This window comes from Oncorhynchus clarkii, chromosome 5, assembly GCF_045791955.1.
Source record: "Oncorhynchus clarkii lewisi isolate Uvic-CL-2024 chromosome 5, UVic_Ocla_1.0, whole genome shotgun sequence".
NCBI classification, from domain to species: Eukaryota; Metazoa; Chordata; class Actinopteri; order Salmoniformes; family Salmonidae; genus Oncorhynchus; species Oncorhynchus clarkii.
This window is the reverse complement of record NC_092151.1, coordinates 60378860-60402283: the sequence shown is the minus strand read 5'-3', so window position 1 is coordinate 60402283 and position 23424 is coordinate 60378860. Positions and strand designations below refer to the sequence as shown.

Here is a 23424-nt window from a genome sequence, read left to right as displayed (position 1 = left end):
ATTCACATGCCTCTTAACTCACATTCATGTGTGTTAAGCAATGTGTGGTTAAGTCACATTCGTGTGTGTTAAGCAAATGTGTGGGTTTATGGGTTATACATTGTACTAGGTCTACTACATTAGGCCTACTCTCTATTTAGTTTGAACTCATTTGGGATGAACACATTAAAATCCTTTCCTGCAGTCAAATTACCAAATCGCCATCTATTTTTCATAATTAATCCCCCCCCCCCCCCCCCCCCAAAAAAAAAATGTATTTAGAAAAGCAGGTTTCTATGTCAAACTGTTTTGTTATATTTCAGTCTTCTGTGATGTATATAAAGTTTCATGTTGAGATCCAAACTCAAAATGTTCTACATTTCAACTCTATTTCTGACATGGTACAGTTTTTTTTTTATTAAGACCATAACCATGTGTGTGAAGGTGTATACTTTTGTTTCAAAGTAAAGTTGTTTATGACTACCAAGAAACACTCTGTGTGACCCTGATTTAGCCCACTGCAGTAAATAATTAAACCACATCCAAATTATGTGTTTTTTGTAACAAGAATGTGCATATGTTAAATAAATGATTGACTGTGCCAGTGCCAATTGCTTGCTTAACATACAGTGCCTTGCGAAAGTATTCGGCCCCCTTGAACTTTGCGACCTTTTGCCACATTTCAGGCTTCAAACATAAAGATATAAAACTGTATTTTTTTGTGAAGAATCAACAACAAGTGGGATACAATCATGAAGTGGAACGACATTTATTGGATATTTCAAACTTTTTTAACAAATCAAAAACTGAAAAATTGGCCGTGCAAAATTATTCAGCCCCCTTAAGTTAATACTTTGTAGCGCCACCTTTTGCTGCGATTACAGCTGTAAGTCGCTTGGGGTATGTATGTCTCTATCAGTTTTGCACATCGAGAGACTGACATTTTTTCCCATTCCTCCTTGCAAAACAGCTCGAGCTCAGTGAGGTTGGATGGAGAGCATTTGTGAACAGCAGTTTTCAGTTCTTTCCACAGATTCTCGATTGGATTCAGGTCTGGACTTTGACTTGGCCATTCTAACACCTGGATATGTTTATTTTTGAACCATTCCATTGTAGATTTTGCTTTATGTTTTGGATCATTGTTTTGTTGGAAGACAAATCTCCGTCCCAGTCTCAGGTCTTTTGCAGACTCCATCAGGTTCTCTTCCAGAATGGTCCTGTATTTGGCTCCATCCATCTTCCCATCAATTTTAACCATCTTCCCTGTCCCTGCTGAAGAAAAGCAGGCCCAAACCATGATGCTGCCACCACCATGTTTGACAGTGGGGATGGTGTGTTCAGCTGTGTTGCTTTTACGCCAAACATAACGTTTTGCATTGTTGCCAAAAAGTTCAATTTTGGTTTCATCTGACCAGAGCACCTTCTTCCACATGTTTGGTGTGTCTCCCAGGTGGCTTGTGGCAAACTTTAAACGACACTTTTTATGGATATCTTTAAGAAATGGCTTTCTTCTTGCCACTCTTCCATAAAGGCCAGATTTGTGCAATATACGACTGATTGTTGTCCTATGGACAGAGTCTCCCACCTCAGCTGTAGATCTCTGCAGTTCATCCAGAGTGATCATGGGCCTCTTGGCTGCATCTCTGATCAGTCTTCTCCTTGTATGAGCTGAAAGTTTAGAGGGACGGCCAGGTCTTGGTAGATTTGCAGTGGTCTGATACTCCTTCCATTTCAATATTATCGCTTGCACAGTGCTCCTTGGGATGTTTAAAGCTTGGGAAATCTTTTTGTATCCAAATCCGGCTTTAAACTTCTTCACAACAGTATCTCGGACCTGCCTGGTGTGTTCCTTGTTCTTCATGATGCTCTCTGCGCTTTTAACGGATCTCTGAGACTATCACAGTGCAGGTGCATTTATACGGAGACTTGATTACACACAGGTGGATTGTATTTATCATCATTAGTCATTTAGGTCAACATTGGATCATTCAGAGATCCTCACTGAACTTCTGGAGAGAGTTTGCTGCACTGAAAGTAAAGGGGCTGAATAATTTTGCATGCCCAATTTTTCAGTTTTTGATTTGTTAAAAAAGTTTAAAATATCCAATAAATGTCGTTCCACTTCATGATTGTGTCCCACTTGTTGTTGATTCTTCACAAAAAATACAGTTTTATATCTTTATGTTTGAAGCCTGAAATGTGGCAAAAGGTCGCAAAGTTCAAGGGGGCCGAATACTTTCGCAAGGCACTGTACCTAACTGGGCATTGTATGTCCTTTTGCTTTTCTTCCAGCAGAGGGCGCCAAATTCAAAATTATAGTGTATATACATCAAGCTGGAATTTTCAGAGAAGTTTATGGGCAATGCTAAAATAACGCAAGGCAGGTAATGTGTGGGCACGACGAATAACAAGCTAATCCAATATGGTAATAAGGAAATCACAGCAGCAAGGGAACTTTGGCAGCTGTGAAGAAGAAGAGGCAAATAAACACATACAATAAATGTACACGGAAATGAGGAGAGCTCATAGAGATAGATAGAGGACTCATCTTTGTATCTTTGCCATATAGCATCTGTGACAACATGGACAGTGCCATTGAGGCAATCTCCATTTTGAAGTATTTAATTTTCTTATTCACAATTGTGTAGGAATCAGGAGGGATCAGCCAATAAAATTGGATGTCCCAACCAGTTGACTACATTAAAATGGTGGAAGCCCTCAATGGCGCTGCACATGCAAATAAGGCCTTTTGGCCTGTAGAGGCCTCTATCATTCTCTATGGCAGAGCAGTCAAAAGCATAACAATGACATTTGGATTGTGATCTTCAGGAAATATCATTGAACGTGGAAAAAGGTCTCTATAACTACTCAATAACTATTCACTCTTGAGATGGAGACATGCATTGCTAATCTCTAAAAACACTATTCCAACACCATTCCCAGAAGTGAGCCAGATCAAATTTGATTCACAAAATGCCCCTGTTCCATTTAATAACTCAGCAGGGAAGGATGGATGCCAAAATGACAGCAATCAAGAAACTATACACACCGAAATACGCTTATTAGATGACCTCAATGGTTATTATTACTGTGGGATAATTATGGTTTCCAATTCTGTATTCATGATGCATTAAAGGTCCAATGCAGCTGTTTTTACCTCAATAACAAATCATTTCTGGGTAGCAATTAAGTACCTTACTTTGATCATTTTCAATGAAAATGGTCAAAAATAAACAAGAATAGCTTCTTAGCAAAGAGCAATTTCATAAGCAAGAATTTTGCTAGGACTGTCTGGGATCTGGGGAGGGGAAAACTGAAAACGATCTGTTATTGGCAGGTAGGTTTGGATCTTTTCTTAGTACTCAATTCCAACACTTTCCAACTTCATATTCATTATCTCCAGCACCCTACTAGTGTCTACATATGTGAAAATAGAGCTATCTACGAAAACGTATGTAGCGTCTGAATGGTTTGAGCTACAAACTAGCTAACTGGAGCATCTGAAGGTAAACTGGTACCAGTTTAAAAAATGAATGGAAGTATGGATGTAGTTTTATACAGTACCCAACAAAAGTTTGGACACACCTACTCATTCAAGGGGTTTTTCTTTATTTAGATTATTTTCTACATTTTCTACATTGTTGAAAAATAGCGAAGACATCAAAACTATGAAATAACACAAAAGGAATCATATAGTAACCAAAAAAGTGTTAAACAAATATTTAAACAAATATTTAAACATTATATTTGAGTAGCTAGCCTTTGCCTTGATGACAGCTTTGCACACTCATGGCATTCTCTCAACCAACATCCCCTGGAATGCTTTTCCAACAGTATTGTTCCCACAAATGTAATAATGCCGCCGGAGAAGAAGGCAGATGCTTTACGTGTCCCCAAAACAGATTGTTTTTTTGTTTGTTTATTTGCGTTTTTTGTAACTTCTTTTCTTATTTTGTACATAATGTTGCCGCTACCGTCTCTTATGACCGAAAATAACTTTTGGACATCAGGACTGTGATAACTCACCATGGACTGGCAGAATATTTTTTTCCCTTTAACTAGTCTGACGAGCCCGACGAGAATGATATACTGCTTTCTCTGGAACAGTCCCAGGTGAGGAGGCGGAGAAAAAGGGGCCAAAGGGCGTGCTGCCTTCTGAGAATTCATAGGCGATCGAATAAACCCCCACTTCCTTCCATTCTGCTAGCAAATGTGCAATCTTTGGAGAATAAAATAGATGACCTACGCACAAGATTAAACTACCAACATAACATTCAAAACTGTAATATCTTATGCTTCACAGAGTGGTGGCTGAATGACGACACTATCAACATACAGCTGGCTGGTTATACGCTGTACTTGTAGGATAGAACAGTGGCGTCTGGTAAGACAAGGGATTGCGGGCTATGTATTTTTGTAAATAACACAAAGCTCTCCCTCGCCCTCCATTCGGCAATTCTGACCATAATTCTATCCTCCTGATTCCTTCTTACAAGCAAAAATTCAAGGAGGAAGCACCATTGACTAGATCAATAAAAAAGTGGTCAGATGAAGCAGAGGCTAAGCTACAGAATTGTTATGCTAGCACAGACTGGAATATATTCCAGGATTCCTCTGATGGCATTGAGGAGTACACCGCATCACTCTAAACACACCTCTTTATTGCATTAGCATCGAATAGACCCCGCAATATACAACTTTCAGGGAAGTTAGGAACCAATATACACAGGCAGTTAGGAAAGCAAAGGCTAGCTTTTTCAAACAGAAATTTGTATCCTATAGCACAAACTCCAAAAGTTTTTGGACACTGTAAAGTCCATGGAGAATAATAGCACCTCCTCCCAGCTGTCCACTGCACTGAGGCTAGGAAACACTGTCACCACAGATAAATCTACGATAATCGAGAATTTCAATAAGCATTTTTCTACGGCTGGCCATGCTTTCCACCTGGCTACCCCTACCCCGATCAACAATTCTGCACCCCCCACAGCAACTTGCCCAAGCCTCACCCATTTCTCCTTCACCCAAATACAGATAGCTGATATTCTGAAAGAGCTGCAAAATCTGGACCCCTACAAATCATGCTGCCAAACATACTCTCGTAAAACTGACTATCCTACCGATCCTTGACTTCGACGATATAATTTACAAAATAGCCTCCAACACTCTACACAGCAAATTGGATGCAGTCTACCACAGTGCCATCCGTTTTGTCACCAAAGCCCCATATAATACCCATCACTGCGACCTGTATGCTCTCATTGGCTGGCCCTCGCTTCATATTCGTTGCCAAATCCACTGGCTCCAGGTCATCTATAAGTCTTTGCTACGTAAAGCCCCGCCTTATCTCAGCTCACTGGTCACCATAGCAGCACCCACCTGTAGCACGCACTCCAGCAGGTATATTTCACGGGTCATCCCCAAAGCCAACTCCTCTTTTGTCCGCCTTTCCTTCCAGTTCTCTGCTGCCAATGACTGAAACAAATTGCAAAATTCACTGAAGCTGGAGTCTTATATCTCCCTCACTAACTTTAAGCATCAGCTGTCAGAGCAGCTTACCGATCATTGCACCTGTACACAGCCCATCTGGAAATAGCCCACCCAACTACCTTTTTTTGCTCCTTTATACCCCAGTATCTCTACTTGCACATTCATCATCTGCACATCTATCACTCCCGTGTTTAATTTCTAAATTGTCATTATTTCACCTCTATGGCCTATTTATTGCCTAACCTCCCTAATCTTACTACAATTGCACACACTGTATACAGATTTTTCTATTGTGTTATTGATTGAACGTTTGTTTAACCCACATGTAACACAGTGTTGTAGTTTTTGTCGCACTGCTTTGCTTTATCTTGGCCAGGTCGCAGTTGTAAATGAGAACTTGTTCTCAAATAAAGGTGAAAAAAATATATATACATATTTTTTTTAAGTCATTGGCTTCATCAATAAGTGCATCGAGGACGTCGTCCCCACAGGGAACGTACGTACATACATCCCTCGATGCACTTATTGATCCCCACTGAGCTAAAGGCTAGAGCTGCCGCTTTCAAGGAGCGGGACTCTAACCCGGAAGCTCATAAGAAATCCCGCTATGAACCATCGGAGGGCATAGCGTCAATACAGGACTAAGATCGAATCGTACTACACCTGCTCTGAGGCTTGTCGGATGTAGCATGACTTGCAAACCATTACAGACTAGAAAGGGAAGCACAGCCGAGAGCTGCCCAGTGACACGAGCCTACCAGACGGGCTAAACTACTTCTATGCTCACTTCGAGGCAAATGGCACTGAAACATGCATTAGAGCACCAGCTGTTCCAGAAGATGTGCAGCTGATGTGAGTAAGACCTTTAAACAGGTCAACATTCACAAGGCCGCAGGGCCAGATGGATTACCAGGATTACCTTCTCTGACATTTTCAACCTCTCCCTGTCTGAGTCTGTAATACCAAACAAGTTTTATTATTATTATTTTTTGAAATAATTTTTTATCCCTTTTTCTCCCCAATTATCGTGGTATCCTAGGCCAATTGTGCGTCGCCCCACGGACCCCCCGGTCGCGGCCGGTTACGACAGAGCCTGGGCGCAGACCCAGAGTCTCTGGTGGCACAGCTAGCGCTGCAGTACAGCACCCTTAACCACTGCGCCACCCGAGAGGCCCTATACCAACATGTTTTAAGCAGACCCTAGACCCACTCCAATTTGCATACCGCCCCAACAAATCCACAGATGATGCAATCTCTATTGCACACACTGCCCTTTCTCACCTGGACTAAAGGGACACCTATGTGAGAATGCTATTCATTGACTACAGCTCAGCGTTCAACACCATAGAGCCCTCAAAGCTCATCAATAAGCTAAGTACCCTTGGACTAAACACCTCCCTTTGCAACTGGATCCTGGACTTCCTGATGGGCCGCCCCCAGGTGGTAAGGATAGGTGACAACACATTCGCCACACTGATCCTCAACACAGGGACCCCATCAGGGGTGCATGCTCAGTCCCCTCCTGTACTCCCTGTTCACTCATGACTGCACGGCCAGGCTCAACTCCAACACCATCATTCATTTTGCCGATGACACAACAGTGGTAGGCCTGATCACCGACAACAACGAGACAGCCTATAGGGAGGAGGTCAGAGACCTGGCCGTGTGGTGCAAGGACAACAACCTCTCCCTCAGTGTGATCAAGACAAAGGAGATGAGTTACCTTGGTGTCCACATCACCAACAAACTAACATGGTTCAAGCACACCAAGACCGTGGTGAAGAGGGCACGACAAAACCTATTCCCCCTCAGAAAGATTTGGCATGGGTCCTCAGATCCTCAAAAGGTTCTACAGCTGCACCATCAAGTGGTTGTATCACTGCCTGGTATATCAACTGCTCGGCCTCCGACCGCAAGGCACTACAGAGGGTAGTGCGATTGGCCAAGCTTCCTGCCATCCAGGACCTCTATACCAGGCTGTGTCAGAGGAAGGCCCTAAAAATTGTCAAAGACTCTAGCCACCCTAGTCATAGACTGTTCTCTCTGCTACCGCAAGACAAGCGGTACCGGAGTGACAAGTCTTGGTCCAAGAGGCTTCAAAAAAGCTTCTACCCCCAAGCCATACGACCACTGAACTGAAATGGCTACCAGGACTATTTGCATTGCCCCCCTTCCTTCTTTTACACCGCTGCTACTCTCTTTTGTTATCATCAATGAACAGTCACTTTAATAACTCTACCCACATGTACATATTACCTATACTAACCGGATATAGTCTCGCTATTGTTATTTTACTGCTGCTCTTTAATTACTTGTTACTTGTATTTCTTATTCTTATCAGTTTTTTATTTGTATTATTTTATGTATATATCTATATATTTTTTTAACGCATTGTTGGTTAGGGGCTCGTAAGTAAGCATTTCACTGTTGAATTCGGCGCATGTGCCTTATAAAATTTGATTTGATTAAAAGTAAGAAACTGTTATTTTCAAAACCTGCAACGAGTTTCTAGCCAGAGGGGGGGTATTTTCTTACTCTCCACATCACCGCGAATCTAATAGGGTGTGTATGAAGATGATTTTCGAATTGCTCAATATAACCAGCAGCAGGCGTTGTAAACACTGTTGTTGGTGATCTTTGATTTTAAGGGCCTTTTCAAAACAGCTGAGAATAGGCAATGTATGCAACAGACTGTAGTGTTTGAATTGGCTAAATTGTGTTAAGAATATTTATTGTAGTGTTTTCTGAACTTAATTATTTTCCTTTTCGTTTTTAATTGTCAAAGTTACTTCGGCAGATAAAGTATGCTGTTTGTTATCCACGATCCTCACGCCACAATCAGAGTAGCCTACAGTGTGACGACAGCAGCGGAACTATCTGCTTTCAATTCAAAATGGCAGCGTCTATCAGGAAGTGAAGAAACAACTGAAAATAATAAGTTGGATCAAATTCCTTGTTTCGGTTAATTTAACTCAGGAATTCGATTGAAAACATACGTGCGATCTGAGCTGGGATTTAGAATAAGTAACACATTCGTGGTAAGTTTAATTTAAGCGTTTCATTAAGATAAAACACGGTGCGAGCGACACATCGGCAGCTAATGTTAGCTAGCTAGCTACTGTTAGCTATCAATTCCAAACTCCAGCGGCTCGAGCCTTCTTGTCAAGCAGCTTGATTTTACGTAACTTGGTAGTCAGGCTAGTTTAAGTCGTCGCACTTTGATAGCACCAATTTGTTTAGCTAAGTAACATTGGTGCATGTATAAGTTCAATTGTTTCATAGTTAATGCTGCTGAAATGTCAAATGTCCATATTTTTGTTTGTCCAGGTTGAGGTTCGCAAAGTTCTACATTTTCGTTTTGCTATCGTTATCTCTTACCCAGCTAGTTTCGCTAAAGCTTTGTGGTACTAACTAGCTCAGCAAACACCTTGGCCTGGCTGGTGGTAGCTAGCAAGCTATCTCTGCATTTGCACTTCTTAGTTAGCTAACCTAGAGAGTGGAGTAGGGGGAATAGCTGGAGGGGATGGATATATGTGTCACTAGCTTGCCTGGATTGTAGATCACGGACAGCTGTGAGGAGGCATTGACCCCCTAAGAGTTAGTCTTGCTTATCTGAGTGTGTGTAAAACTAGTGGAACTTTATAGCCCTAGCCGTAGAAATGTTAGCTATTGAGTCTGCCTGCCATTGATACCACTTATTTTTTTAAATATATATATCAAATTGTATTTGTCGTCTTGTGTAGCGTGAAATGCTCGCTTGCTTATGAGACCTTCGCAACAATACAGAGTTTAAAAATAGCAACACGAGGAATAAGATAAAATACATAAGAATGGAACTAGTTATCAGTTATATACAGGGAGTGCCAGTACCAGATCAGTGTGCAGAGGTATTTGAGGTAGATATTGTATCTTCTTGTAGGAAGGGTAAAGTGACTAGGCACCAGGATAAATGGTAATAAGAGTAAAATAAAGAACAGTGTATCAGCAGCAAATTGTGTGTGGTCTGTTGGCCTGTGTGATGTTTGTTGTCGGTATGTGTGTGAATTTTATTTAACCTTTATTTAACTGGGCAAGTCAGTTAAGAACAAATTTTGACCAAACCCTATCCCGGATGACGCCAATTGTGCGCCGCCCTATGGGACTCTCAATCACTGCCGGTTGTGATACAGCCTGGAAGCGATCCAGGGTCTGTAGTGAAGCTTCTAGCACCGAGATGCTGGACCACTCAGGAGCCCCCGGCCCCAAAAAATGTTGGGGTCTCTGACATGTAGATCACCAATGAATTTTAAAAGTAAATACATTTTTATCATGTGTTCCATCGCATACTGTCATAAACATAAAGCTCCAAGCTACTATCCAATCAAAGCTACATTTACATTATCCTACTCAGCCACTATTGGCTTAAAAAGCCAAACGTAACACAATCTGCCAGTTAATTTCCAGCAATATTGTCTATGTCTGTTTGGTGCGCACATTTGTTTCACTCCCGAGTGTAGCCAGTTAGCGATGCTATTGATTAACGGTCTTGTGGTTAGACAGAAAGACTTTACCCCAAAACCTTCTCAATTAAATGTTAAGTGCAAAGTAGGCTTAAAAGACAAAGATATCATGATTATTTGTATCAATTGGGTGGCCATTGTTTTCCAAATTCTGCCATGACGAGCTGCGGCAGTAGGCCCAACAGAAGAAACTGACTGAGACATTCATCTCTTGCTTAATGCGCAATTAAGAGAATTACAATTGGTCTTCTGATGTGATTTAAGCATTGACATGTGCCAAGAAGGTCAATTTTCATTGTTTCTCTATTGAGAGTAGGCTTGTCAAGATACCAACATTTTACAAATAAGATTCTAGCGTGTCCTGCGTTGCATATAATCGATGCGGTGCGTATCGTTGCTCCAATGTGTACCTAACCATAAACATCAATGCCTTTCTTAAAATCAATACACAGAATATACAATACACAATACACAGAAGTATATATTTTTAAACCTGCATATTTAGCTAAAAGAAATCCAGGTTAGCAGGCAATATTAACCAGGTGAAATTGTCACTTCTCTTGCGTTCATTGCACGCAGAGTCAATGTATATGCAGCAGTTTGGGCCGCCTAATTTGCCAGAATCTTACGTCATAACATTGAAGGTTGTGCAATGTAACAAGAATATTTAGACTTATGGATGCCACCCGTTAGATAAAATACGGAACGGTTTCGTATTTCACTGAAAGAATAAACGTCTTGTTTCCGAGATGATAGTTTCCGGATTCGACCATATTAATGGCCTAAGGCTCGTATTTCTGTGTGTTATTATATTATAATTAAGTCTATGATTTGATATTTGATAGAGCAGTCTGACTGAGCGGTGGTAGGTAGCAGCAGGCTCATAGGCATTCATTCAAACAGCACTTTCCTGAATTTGCCAGCAGCTGTTTATGACTTAAAGCCTATCAACTCCTGAGATTAGGCTGGTGTAACCGATGTGAAATGGCTAGCTAGTTAGCGGGGTGCGCGCTAATAGCATTTCAAATGTCATTCGCTCTGAGACTTGGAGTGGTTGTTCCCCTTGTGTTCCTGGTTCGAGCCCAGGCAGGAGCGAGGAGAGGGACGGAAGCTATATACTGTTACACTGGCAATAAAGTGCCTATAAGAACATCCAATAGTCAAAGGTTAATGAAATACAAATGGGTATAGAGAGAAATAGTCCTATAATTCCTATAATAACTACAACCTAAAACTTCTTACCTGGGAATATTGAAGACTCATGTTAAAAGGAACCACCAGCTTTCATATGTTCTCATGTTCTGAGCAAGGAACTTAAACGTTAGCTTTCTTACATGGCACATATTGCACTTTTACTTTCTTCTCCAACACTTTGTTTTTGCATTATTTCAATCAAGTTGAACATGTTTCATTATTTATTTGAGGCTAAATTGATTTTATTGATGTATCATATTAAGTTAAAATAAGTGTTAATTCAGTATTGTTGTAATTGTCATTATTACAAATAAATAAATAAAAATCGTCCGATTTTAAATCGGTATCAGCTTTTTTTGGTCCTCCAATAATCGGTATCGCCGTTGAAAAATCATAATCTGTCGACCTCTAATCGCGATACCACCGTGGGGAAAAAGATGTAGCCTAGCATCCTGTTTGCCCCGTCCCCCAGGTGCTTGTTCACATTTTCTAAATGTTCTACAAAAACCTGTCACTGAAATTCACACCTACTCAATACAACATATTGAATTTAACTTCACACTTTTCAGTGTATAATAGAATACTGCATAGAATGGCTGATTTGCTAAGTCCTACCTGTGATTTGGCTGGAGGAATGGGAGGAAGGAATATACACCAGCGCTCCAGCTATTACCACGAGTCTGTCCTCACCAGTTAAGGTGCCACCAACCTCATGTGATATTCAGTACCAGTCAAAAGTTTGGACACACCTGCTCATTCAAGGGTTTCTTTATTTTGACTATTTTCTACTTTGTAGAATAATAGTGAAGACATTAAAACTATGAAATGGCACATGGAATCATGTAGTAACCAAAAAAAGATTAAACAAATCAATGTATTTTTATATTTGAGATTCTTCAAAGTAACCACCATTTTCCTTGACAGTTTTGCACTCAATGAATAGGTCTGTCTGAACTTTTTGGTATTTTTAAAATATATTATTTTACCCTCTTTTCTCCCCAATTTTGTGGTATCCGATTGGTAGTCTTGTCCCACGCTGGAACCTTCGTGTGGACTCGAGAGGCGAAGGTCGAGAGTCGGGCGTCCTCCGAAACACAACACCGCCAAGCCGCACTGCTTCTTGACATACAGCCCGCTTAACCCGGAAGCCAGCCGCACCAATGTGTCGGCGGAAACACTGTACATCTGGCGACTGTCAGCGTGCATTGCGCCCAGCCCACCATAGGAGTCGCTAGTGCCCAATGGGGCAAGAACATCTCTGCCGGCCTAACCCTCCCCTAACCAGGACGACGCTGGGCCAATTGTGCGCCGCCTCATTGGTCTCCCGGTCGTACCAGGATCTCTAGTGGCACAGCGAGCACTGCGATGCAGTGCCTTAGACCACTGAGCCACTCAGGAGGCCCTATGTGTCCAAACTTTTGACTGGTACTGTACATGCAAAAGGATCTGCATGTCGTGTCAAAGGAAAAACACTGCATGAAACCTTAATTACTCTTCAGTTAACAGATTCTCTCCATCCCTTCACACACACACACGTCTCCCTCACTCTCATCAACATGCGCACACCTCTCTCCCCCACAAACACACACTGCTTCCAACTTTTAAAATGTTAGTCACCAAACAGGTGTTGTTACCTACCCTCACCACCTGGGGCCAGCCCGTCAGGAAGTCCAGGATCGTGTTCCAGAGGGAGTGGTTCAGTCCCAGGGTCCCTAGCTTGGTGATGAGCTTGGAGGGGACTATGCTTTTGATTGCTGAGCTTTCGTCTATGAACAGCATTCTCACATAGTTATTTCCTCTCTTGTCCAGGTTGTAGAGGGCAGTGTGAAGTGCAATTGAAATTGCGGGTATGGGATGATGGTGTTGATGTGTGTCATGACCAGCGTTTCAAAGCACTTCATACTTACAAATGTGAGTACTACAGGGTGATAGTCATTTTGGCAGGGTACCTTGGAGCTCTTGGGAACAGTGATAATGGTGGCAAGTTTGAAACATGTTGGGATTACAGACTGGGACAAGGAGAGATTGAAAAGGTCTGTGAAGTCACTTGCCAGCTGGTCTGTTAATGCTTTGAGAACGCACCCTAGTATTCCCGCTGGCACGGAGGCCATGTGATTGTTAACCTGTTTAAATGTTTTGCTTACATTGGCCATGGAGAGTGAGATCACACAGTCATCCAGTCCAAAACAGGGTCTTTTACGCAAGCCACGGTGTTATATTCCTCGACACAAGCATAAAGGGCTTTTAGCTTGTTTGGTAGTTCTGGCTGGCAGTTGAGATAGACCCTCTTACCCTTTCTCTGGATTCCTTGGAGGTACAAGTAAGGGTAATTGCCCATGAAGAACTCAAATGACCATTCTCTCACAAATCTGTAGCCACTTAACACAGTTTTATCCCCCCAGCAGAGTACAATTGCCACAGTTACTTTGCTGCCTGCAGGATAGTCAGGGAAAATGCTAACCTTGACACAGGTTGCCATGGCTACTTTTCCAATTAATTTGTTTCCCCTTGTGAGGGATGCTATTTACTGATTGTGAAGTGAATGATATGCTGTGTTGCTGAGCTTCCTGACTATCCAGTGACATGGTCACTGGCCTTGCTGTTGTGAATGTCTAACCACCTCGCTCTCTTTCCCCACGGCCACTGGATCTTAATGGCAGCAGACAAGCTGTTTAACTATTGGAGTGTAATGCAGGAATAGGCCTACTGAGTGAAAACCACAAGCTTCCGCCCTCTCTTCTCTAGGGCGGCAGTGTACCCCAGAGCTCGATCAATAGACACCGGTTTTCTTCATGATGACATATTGACATGTCATTGTAAAAAAATTATACTCCATTGTTCCTCTTTTGGCATGTCCTGTGAAACAGCGGTGTTGATGAAATGGATCTTGCATGAAGAATAAATGCAAAATGTTGACTTTGTATTGAAGATGCAAACAAACTAACATTTAGGCTAAGTCTTCCGGAGGATGTTTATAAATGTGCTATAACCAAAATCTTAATGGTTGTTGATGCCTTGTTGCTAGGCTGAGTGAGTTGAGCCACAGTCTTGCTCCCGGTCACTGCCCCAGAGTGGGCTCCGAAGGGCACAAGGCTCTGTTGTTGTCGAGCGCAGGCAGGAGTAGCAGAAGGGACGGAGAGCAGGGTGAGCATTGCTGTGATTTAATGCACCCAAACAGCCCGACATGGACTTTTTGTGCTTCTCCACTCCAGCCGGAGCTAGTGATCAATTTCATTTATGACCTCTGGGCTGATTCGAGCAAGAGGGAAAAATGTAGAGTTGAGGAGGGAGGAGTCGGGGTTGTGTAATGGGTTTGACTGTTCCAGCCGTTCCTGGAATCTGGCCTTCATTAGGTAATGGTCCATGTATTAAACATGAACTTGATCCGGCAAAGCCATGGCTTTTGGAGCTAAAAGGGGTATACTGTTCCTACTACAGAGTCAAGACACCGAGCCTTTTCTGGTTGGCTATGTCCTATGTGTGTGTCGGCCACATGAGCCATTCTGAAGATGATTAAAATGCTGGAGAGCGTGCTCAATGTGGTGCCTTGCAGTAGGTTGTGGAAAGCTGAGGAGTATGTCAACATCCTTCTCTGAAAAGCAAACATTATAATTTCACCATGGGACTGATCCAGGAAGGAAATATGAGGGAAGTATTAACAACCACATTGATGGATGAAGATGAATAACATATGTGTCATTGTCCAAGCTAGCCTAGATTGTGGGCAGTGACATTTTAAGATGTCTATTTTAACACATACGCAACAACAAATAAGGTATTTATGAAGTACCTGGAAATGTAGCCATAGCATGAGGAGTATTTGCATTCATAAATAACAAAACATGCCTTGTAGTTTTGCATCTACGCAGAGCATTCCCATGAGTGCCTACAGAAATAGATGATTGCAAATTAGCTGCCATTTCTCATTCTCTCTCATCAATGATGTGTGTAAAAACTGCAGAGCGAAGGGGCTGTTTTCATTAGTAGTTAATTTATGGAGAACGATTAGTGTAGTACTGCTGGTGCAGAGGATTGTAATTATTGTGTGGATGGTTTGTCAACTCGCTGAGATCTGCATATGTACTTTAGCATACTTGTCTGTGTGATGACAGACACTGGGGGAATTGTCTTAATCACATACAGATCTGGAACCAGGCTAATGTAATGCTACTTACTGTATGTGACATAAGCATTCTTTTCTGTGACCTGGTGAAAAAGGAGCTTAACTCTTTTACTCCTCTCCCTGGTGATGGATTCCTTGTGGCAGTGGTGTAAAAAGTACTTCATTGTCATACTTGAATAAAAGATGCCTTAATAGAAAATGACTTAAGTAAAAGTCACCCAGTAAAATACTACTTAAGTAAAAGTATTTGGTTTTAAGTATATTTAAGTATCAAAAGTAAATGGAATTTCTAAAATGTACTTAAGTATCAAAAGTAAAAGTATAAATAATTTAACTTCCTTATATTAAGCACCTCAGACGGCACACTCCCAATACTCAGACATAATTTACAACCAAAGCATTTGTGTTTAGTATTTTGTCAAAAATATAAATATTAAAGTACAGATACCTAAACTAAAGTAAAAATACTTTAAAGTACTACTTAAGTACTTTACACCACTGCCTGGTGCCATTTAGAGTGAACATTCTCAGGAGATTATCTTGTTTGACTTGAAGATTATCTCCAACTCACTTTTAACCCCACCTCGGGTTGAGCTCACCTATGTAGGAGAAAATGTAATACACTGCATGACCAAAGGTATGTGGACACCTGCTCGTCGGACATCTCATTCCAAAATCATGGGCATTAATATGGAGTTGGTCCACCTTTGCTATAACAGCCACCACTCTTCTGGGAGGCTTTCACTAGTTGTTGGAACATTGCTGCAGGGACCTTCTTCCATTCAGTCACAACAGCATTAGTGAGGTCAGGTCCTGATGTTGGCGGGTTAGGCCTGGCTCGCAGTCGGTGTTCCAATTAATCCCAAAGGTGTTCGATGGGGTTGAGGTCAGGGCTCTGTGCAGGCAAGTCAAGTTATTCCTCACCGATCTTGACAATTTCTGTATGGACCTCACTTTGTGCACGGGGGTATTGTCCTGCTGAAATAGGAAAGGGCCTTCCCCAAACTGTTGCCACATAGTTGGAAGCACATAATCGTCTAGAATATCATTGTATGCTGTAGAGTTCATTTTTCCCTTCACTAGAACTAAGGGGCTGAGCCTGAACCACGAAAAACAGCCCCAAACAGCTGTTATTCCTCCACCAAACTTTACAGTTGCACTATGCATTTGGGCAGGTAGCGTTTACCGCCAAACCTACATTCGTCTGTCGGACTGCCAGATGGTGAAGCGCGATTCATAACTCCAGAGAACGTGTTTCCGCTGCTCCAGAATCCTATGGCGTCGAGCTTTACACCACTTCACCCGATGCTTTGCATTGCTAATTGTGAACTTGTGTGTGGCTGCTCAGCCATAGAAACCCATTTCATGATGCACCCGGCGAACAGTATTTGTGCTGACGTTGTTTCCAGAGGCAGTTTGGAACTCTGTAGTGAGTGTTGCGACCAAGGACAGACCATTTTTACGTGCTTCAGCACTCGGTGGTCCCGTTCTGTGAGCTTGTGTGGCCTACCACTTTGCTTCTGAGCCGTTGTTGCTCCTCTGTGTCTCCACTTCACAATAACAGCACTTACAGTGGGCTGGGGCGGCTTAACAGGGCAGAAATTTGAGTAACTAACTTGTTGGAAAGGTGGTGTTCTGCTGCCTAAGTTTGTCAATGGAGATTGCATGGCTGTTTGCTTGATTTTATACACCTGTCAGCAACGTGTGTGGCTGAAATAGCAGAATCCACTAATTTGAAGGGGTGTCTACATTCTTTTGTATAGTGTATTTAGTCTTGTGGTGACAGCTTCAACAATCCCTTTTAAGAGGATGAATTCCATTCGCAGAGGAAAACATTTTAGAGTGGACCTCTTGGAAGATAATACACCAAGAAATCCTGAAATACTGTCATGTCTGTAGATGCTTTTCTGTGTGTCCGGGAAGGGATTGCTCTGTGCAATGTTGTCATAGATCAGGCTCTGGCTGAGGCTTCAACGGGAGCGGAACAGAAACCAGATGAGTCCCCATAACACCTGTCCACTGTAGGAAGCGGCTATCTTGAAAGCAAAAATACCCAGTCAGACTGCCACCGGATGTGCTGAGCTTAACATTGTGATAGTTGTGTGTTTTGGAATTGGGTGTAGAATGTGATGGATAGAGAGACTTGTAGGTGTTGCTGCTTGCAAAATCCACACATGCTAGCTAGTCTAAACCAAACAAAATAATTTACAATGGAGTACAGATAGAATGCGGGGAGTGGTCTGGGGGCTTGAAGATTGGCCTTGCAGCCAAGATGAATAACATATTGTGTAGCTTTTATTCCACCCCCAGCTTTCCCATCTCTTTCAGTAGTTAGTCGTTCCAGCCACTCTTCCTCAGCCTCTGTCTACAGCCAAGCCATGTCCCCAGAGCACTCCAAATGTCATAGGTGGTGACCAATTCCTCTAAACTCTTGCCTTGCCCTGTCAAGCGTCAATACAAATCAGTAGCTTTATTAGATATGAGCCTTACAAATATTTCTGTGAATCTGTCTTTATTCCACAGATAAGGCACCAATATTAGAATGAACAGATCCGTCATTTGCAGTCATCTATTTATATTTTTCAATGGTTGCCTGAAGAGGGCGGTCTACAAGCTGCTCATCATTGTCTTAAGTCAAGACTTGAGAGAGAGTAGGCATCATGGCCTAAAATTAACACCCGTCAAATGCGACCTTATTCTAAAATGGATTAAGTAACCCAAAAAAATCCTCAGCTATCTACACACAATAGCCAATGATGACAAAGCGGCCAGCTCTAGGAAGAGTCTTGGTAGTTCTAAACTTCTTCCTTTTAAGAATGATGGAGGCCACTGTGTTCTTGGGAACCCTCAATGCTGCAGAAATGTTTTGGTACCCTTCCCCAGATCTGTGCCTCGACACAATCCTGTCTCAGAGCTCCATGGACAATTCCTTCAACCTCATGGCTTGGTTTTTGCTCTGACATGCACTGTCAACTGTGGGACGTTATATACAGTTGAAGCCGGAAGGTTACATACCTTAGCCAAATACATTTAAACTCAGTTTTTCACAATTCCTGACATTTAATCCTAGTAAAAATTCCCTGTTTTAGGTCAGTTAGGATCACCACTTCATTTTAAGAATGTGAAATGTCAATAATAGTACAGAGTGATTTATTTCAGCTTTTATTTCTTTCATCACATTCCCAGTGGGTCTGAAGTTTACATACACTCAAGTAGTATTTGGTAGCATTGCCTTTAAATTGTTTAACTTAGGTAAAATGTTTCGGGTAGCCTTACACAAGCTTCCCACAATAAGTTGGGTGAATTTTTGCCCATTCCTCCTGACAGCTGGTGTAATTGAGTCAGGTTTGTAGGCCTCCTTGCTTGCACACGATTTTTCAGTTCTGCCCACAAATTTTCGATAGGATTCAGGTCAGGGCTTTGTGATGGCCACTCCAATATGCTTGGGGTCAATGTCCATTTGGAAGAACCATTTCCTTCCTCAATATATCCACATAATTTTCCAGCCTCATGATGCCATCTATTTTGTGAAGTGCACCAGTCCCTCCTGCAGCAAAACACCCCCACAACATGATGCTGCCACCCCCGTGCTTCACAGTTGGGATGGTGTTCTTTGGTTTGCAAGCATCCCCCTTTTTCCTCAACATAACGATGTTCATTATGGCCAAACAGTTCTATTTTTGTTTCGTCAGACCAGAGGGCATTTCTCCAAAAAGTACGGTCTTTGTCCCCATGTACAGTTGCAAACCGTAGTCTAGTTTTTTTTATGGTGGTTTTGGAGCAGTGGCTTCTTCCTTGCCGAGCGGCCTTTCAGGTTATGTCGATATAGAACTCGTTTTTACTGTGGATATAGATGCTTTTGTATCCGTTTCCTCCAGTCCTTTGCTGTTGTTCTAGGATTGATTTGCACTTTTCGCACCAAAGTACGTTCATCTCTAGGAGACAACACGTCTCCTTCCTGAGCGGTATGACGGCTGCGTAGTCGAATGGTGTTTATACTTGCGTACTATTGTTTGTACAGATGAATGTGGTATCTTCAGACATTTGGAAATTGCTCCCAAGGATGAACCAGACTTGTGGAGGTCTACAATTTTTTTTATCTGAGGTCTTGGCTGATTTATTTAGATTTTCCCATGATGTCAAGCAAAGAGGCACTGGGTTTGAAGGTAGGCTATGAAATACATCCACAGGTACACCTCCAATTCACTCAAATGATGTCAATTAGGTTATCAGAAGCTTCTAAAGCCATGACACCATTTTCTGGAATTTTCCAAGCTGTTTAAAGGCACAGTCAACTTAGTGTATGTAAACTTCTGACCCACTGGAATTGTGATACAGTGAAATAATCTGTCTGTAAACAATTGTTGGAAAAATCACTTGTGTCATGCACAAAGTAGATGTGCTAACAGACTTGCCAAAACTAGTTTGTTAACAAGACATTTGTGGAGTGGTTGAAAAACGAGTTTTAACTTCTTGCTCCTACTTGAGACGCAGATGTCTCAAGTAGACACCTGGAAATGCAAATGCGCTACGCTAAATGCTAAATGTACTCGTTAAAACTCAAACCTTCATCAAAATTCACATGCAGGGTATTGAATTAAAGCTACACTCGTTGTGAACCTAGCCAACAAGTCAGATTTTTAAAATGCTTTTCGGCGAAAGCATGAGAAGCTATTATCTGATAGCATGCAACACCTCAAAATGCCTGAATGCGATGTAAACAAAGATATAGCTTAGCCGGCGCTACACAAAACGCAGAAATAAAATATAAAACATTCATTACCTTTGACGAGCTTCTTTCTTGGCACTCCTATATGCCCCATAAACATCACTATTGGGTATTTTTTTCGTTTAAATCGGTCCATATATACCCAAAATAGCTTTCTATGGAAGCTGTGTCATTCAGAAAAAAACATTGTTTTTAAACGCTGCGTCATTTTTTTTAAATTAAAAAAGTCGACGATAAACTTTCACAAAACACTTCGAAATACTTTTGTAATCCAACTTTAGGTATTAGTAAACGTTTATAATCTATCAAAATGATTACAGGGCGATGTATATTCAATAGCTCCTCGTTTTCAAATCAATGGCTGCCAATGTGCACATTCAAAACATCCTGGTGGAGACCGGAAGAAATGGAATCCAGTTAGTTGGATTTACAAAGAAAAAAGTCCCTTGAAAATGATGACAATGGCGACATCGTGTGGAATCTGTAGGAATTGCATGCAGGTCGATAATTAATTTTGTGCCCAACTCATGAAAGTGACGCATGGAAATAATTTTTAGCTTTCAGAGAGCAGTTTTTCTTGCGCTTTTCAATGAAACACACGATCTGTTATAGTCACAGCCGTGATTTAACCAGTTTTAGAAACTTCAGAGTGTTTTCTATCTACACATACTAATCATATGCATATACTATATTCCTGGCATGAGTAGCAGGACGCTGAAAAGTTGCGCGATTTTTAACAGAATGTTCGAAAAAGGAGGGGGTAGACTTAAGACACCAGCCTAAGTGTATGTGAACTTCCGCCTTCAACTGTAGAAAGGTGTGCCTTTCCAAATCATGTCCAATCAATTGAATTTACCGCAGGTAGACTCTAAGTTGTAGAAACATATATTAAGGAGGATCAATGGAAATAGGATGCACCTGAGCTCAATTTAAGGTCTCATAGCAAAGGGTTTGAATACTTAGGTAAATAGGGTATTTCTGTTAAGGCTTTTATATATTTGGAAAATATTTCTATAAACCTGATCACTTTGTCATTATGGGGTATTGTGAGTAGATGAGGATTTTTATAATACGGCTGTAATAACAAAATGTGGATAATCTCAAGGTGTCTGAATACTTTCTGAATGCACTGTATTTGTTCTCTTGTTTTGACAGTGTCCAATTAGATTAGACACCAACTTTATATGGAAAAATAAACCTCACAAAGTGAAAAAATAAATCTTAGTGTGTGATGGCAGTCATGTGTTGGACTTCACAACTTTTAACCTATTCTTAAAGATTTGTTTGATACTTTTAAGGACCCAAACAGCTTTTCGTTTACAATACCAAAATCTTATTTTCAATACATTTGGTGGCTTAAGTTTCCTTTAGCGGGGCCCTTATGCAGCTGGAAAACGTACTGTTAAGATGGCTGATTTCCACAAACAAATGCTTAGTTTTTGGTTCCTTCTATACAAACATAATTTGTATAGTTGCAGTTGAAACATATAGCCAATACATTTTGTATTGAATAACAATGTAATTTACATGATTGTTTCAGTAAGAAAACATTGTCGTAATGAACAGCTAGCACAACAAGCTCTCATTGGTTGGTGTAAAGTGTTTGTTTACATGGCCTTTGACTGTTGTAATTAGAGGTCGATTATGATTTGATAACAAGACCGATTTATTGGAGGGCCAAAAAAAGCCGATACCAAATAATCTGCCGATTTTTAAATAAAATAAAATTGTATGTGTTTTTGTAATAATGAAAATTACAACAATACTGAATGAACACTTTTTTTTGTTGAATTTTTACCCCTTTTTCTCCCTAATTTCGTGGTATCCAATTGTTGTAGTAGCTACTATCTTGTCTCATCGCTACAACTCCCGTACGGGCTCGGGAGAGACGAAGGTTGAAAGTCATGCGTCCTCTGATACACAACCCAACCAGCCGCAACACTGCTTCTTAACACCAACACCGCACCAATGTGTCGGAGGCTACACCGTGCACCTGGCAACCTTGGTTAGCGCGCACTGCGCCCGGCCCGCCACAGGAGTCGCTGGTGCGCGATGAGACAAGGACATCCCTACCGACCAAGCCCTCCCTAACCCGGACGACGCTAGGCCAATTGTGCGTCGCCCCACGGACCTCCCGGTCGCGGCCGGTTACGACAGAGCCTGGGCGCGAACCCAGGGACTCTGATGGCACAGCTGGCGCTGCAGTACAGCGCCCTTAACCACTGCGCCACCCGGGAGGCCTGAACACTTATTTTAACTTAATATAATACATCAATTTAGTCTCAAATAAATAATAAAACATGTTCAATTTGATTGAAATAATGCAAAAACAAAGGGTTGGAGAAGAAAGTATAAGTGAAGTATGTGCCATGTAAAAAAGCTAACGTTTAAGTTCCTTGCTCAGAACATGAGAGCATATGAAAGCTGGTGGTTCCTTTTAACATGAGTCTTCAATATTCCCAGGTAAGAAGTTTTAGGTTGTAGTTATTATAGGACTATTTCTCTCTATATGATTTGTATTTCATATACCTTTTGACTATTGGATGTTCTTAAAGGCACTTTAGTATTGCCTTTAAGAACAGTATAACAGAACTGATTTGGCAGGCGAAAACGTAGGATTTTAGGATTTTAGTAGGATTTTTTTTATGTGTAGTTTTCTATTCATTGCCATTACAGTATCCATTGACTTAGAACTCAAATTGCAGTATCTATGCCTTCCACTAGAATCCACTAGTCTTTAGAAATTGTTTCAGGCTTGTATTCTGAAAAATTAGGGAGTAAGCGCAGTCTGAATGAGTGGACCCTGCCGTGTCACAGAGCTTTTTCATGCGCACGACCTAGAGTGCCTTTCTTGTTTACCTTTTTATATTGACGACTTTATTGTCCGGTTGAAATATCATCGATTATTTAGGCTAAAAACAACCTGAGAATTGAATATAAACATCGTTTGACATGTTTCTATGAACTTTACGGATACAATTTGGATTTTTCGTCTGCCTGTTGTGACTGCGTTTGAGCCTGTGGATTACTGAAGAAAACGCGCAGACAAAATAGGTTTTTGGATATAAAGAGATACTTTATTGAACAAAAGGAACATTCATTGAATAAATTAATGTCTTCTGAGTGCAACCATATGAAGATCATCAAAGGTGTTGGTGATTAATTTTATCTCTATTTCTGACTTGTGTGACTCTTCCATTTGGCTGGTAACTGTTTAATGATTTGTCTTCTGGGTGATGTTGTATGCTAAGGTATGCTTTCGCTGTAAAGCATCTTTTAAATCTAATGTGATTGCGAGAGAACTGTTATATGATGATCATTAAAGAAAAACACCAGTTATAATCCGAGGTAGGGGGTGTGGAGGGAGGAGTTGTAGCCTGGAAGGAGGCTGGGTTCTCTGGGTTAGCTGA

General features: G+C 41.4%; 1 protein-coding gene across 2 annotated transcripts in view; it reads left to right on the top strand.

Annotated features, from left to right (window-relative positions):
* The first annotated feature begins 8089 nt into the window (after positions 1-8089).
* LOC139409138 (protein strawberry notch homolog 2-like) overlaps positions 8090-23424 on the top strand; it is a 105140-nt gene continuing 89805 nt past the window's right edge. Inside the window, exon 1 of one of the 2 annotated variants that reach the window (XM_071153888.1) lies at positions 8090-8507. The gene's annotated coding sequence lies outside the window, so the exon portion shown is untranslated. The remainder of the gene's footprint in view (positions 8508-23424) is intronic. The other variant, XM_071153889.1, reaches the window with a different exon arrangement.